The sequence below is a fragment of the Papaver somniferum genome, chromosome 1 (assembly GCF_003573695.1).
Source record: "Papaver somniferum cultivar HN1 chromosome 1, ASM357369v1, whole genome shotgun sequence".
In the NCBI taxonomy this organism is placed as follows: domain Eukaryota; kingdom Viridiplantae; phylum Streptophyta; class Magnoliopsida; order Ranunculales; family Papaveraceae; genus Papaver; species Papaver somniferum.
The window spans coordinates 141,151,611-141,153,773 of record NC_039358.1 but is presented as its reverse complement, the minus strand read 5'-3'; positions in this window follow the sequence as shown (position 1 = coordinate 141,153,773).

Below are 2,163 nucleotides of genomic sequence, written 5' to 3'. Positions count from 1 at the left end.
AATATTTTGTTTCCTTTTGTCCGAACTTTTCAAGACGAAAGGTTTATTAAAATTCGAAAACTCCAAATAAAACCTTATTTCTGAAAATCATGTTAAACATGAACATTTTAATCAACCATGGATTCGCAGCTATCCATAAAATGTCACAACTTTTCTGATAATCAACTACACAAACATATGTGCTCCAGATTTATTGTTCCTTCCCATCCATGAATATGAGCACGGAAAAAGGATGAGGGTGCACAATTTTGATACAACTATGTTGCATCGGAATAAGCTTTTTCAAGCTTACAGTGAATATCAGAAACATAGTTCATGCTTCTTTTAGGGAATTTCTGCCCAATATATTTTCTCCCAAGACTTTTCTAACTCTAGAGATATGATCATGTGGAGAAACTGTACTGATATGGGAATTCTCAGAGATTGATAGATCTCTCTTGATTCTTTCAATGAGATTTTCATATGATTTTCTCATTCTAAGAACTTCCTTATGATTCACATCAGTGTGATTATCTGAAACAATTGTTGAAAATTCCTCATTATTTCTTTTGGTAGAGATTCTTATTTTCCCTTCCTTCTGGAATAGTTCTTCATCAAAACAGCTGTTTCGATATGGGTGTGGAGGAACCTTTTTCCAGAAGCGATTATCAACTCTTTCCTCTGATCCTTTTGAGTTGATCTTATTGGGTTGTGGTACAATCTGTCTTCCTACTGAGGAATGGTCTTTCAGTTTTTTAAGACAAGAAACTTCCTTCAAAATTTTTACTACAATATGTTGAAGAAGTATAAGTTTCCTGTCAAGTGACTGAAAGTTGTATTCCTTAAGATCACCATTAAGTAACCGGTTCAAAGTTTCCTTTGTGCAAGATTTCGTTTGATCATCAGTAGACATAGAAGCTGGTTTCTTATCCTCTTCTGACTTGATGTAGTTAGGAAAACTACCATCATCTTGATCTGTTTCAGTCGTGACCAAACCAGTTTTATCACAATCTGTAAAAGTCGAACACGGACTTTTAGTTTCCTCAGTATCATAAGAAATCACAACAAAATCATTTATCAGAATCATAGGACGTGTCTCTTTTCCTCGAGTAAGAGATTTACCAAGAGCTTCTAATTTGACAGTGAGATTTAAATTCTCTTCAGCCAGACTATGCAGTTGACTGTCTTTATCTTTGATCTCCTGTTTAAGAAGATTTGTCTCTGTCTTCAATATAAGAACTTTAGAAGACAGAGATTTTATGGGCTTTAGGAGATTTACCAACTCTTTATCAGCATCTTCCTTTTCATCAAAAAAAGACGTAGATGTTTTCGCAACTCCTGGATCATGAGCTAACGAAGTATTAACATCTTCAACTTTTGAGCATTCAAACTCTTGCACAACGTTAACTGAATCGATCATAGATTCAATTCTTATAGGATGGATCGCACCAAACACATATTGTTAGATCTTTTCGTATTTGCCTGCTCTGATACCAATTAAAAAGGCGAGGGTACCCAAATATATCTCAAGCTAAAACTTTTCCTTCCTATAAGTCCTTTCTCCGAAAGTGATTGTCTATGGACTGAGTCGAGACAATACAACAAATCGGTTCACACTTCGTGTGATCGTCTATGGATACGAGATCGAGATAATACAACAGCAAAGTATGTTTACTTGATATAAAGGTTCGGACTTAACCAAACACAATGTGATTGCTTATCAAGTAAATAAGAATTAACGTTTGTGTAATTTACTTTAATTATAATAAAATAATTATAATGTAGAAATATAAAGTAAATGACACAGCAAGATTTTGTTAACGAGGAAAACCGCAAATGCAGAAAAACCCCGGGACCTTGTTCAGAATTGAATACTCTCAGGATTAAGCCGTTATACAAAATAAACCAACTTCGTATAGTTGAGACCAAGCAACTAAACCTATAGTTCACCTAGTTCCGTCTGTATTCCCACGCCTCTGACCTATAAACAAGTCACGTACTTGGACCAATTCCTTTGGTTCATATTCCAAACAGTAAAGGAACAACAAATCTGTTTGGTATCAACTCTCTTCAACCAAGTGATATGAGTTGGACAAAGGCTCTTCTATTTATCTTATCATAAACTCCTTTGCCAGGTTCCAAGATCTATCTTATATTCAATTACCAAAAGGTAATCGTTAAGAT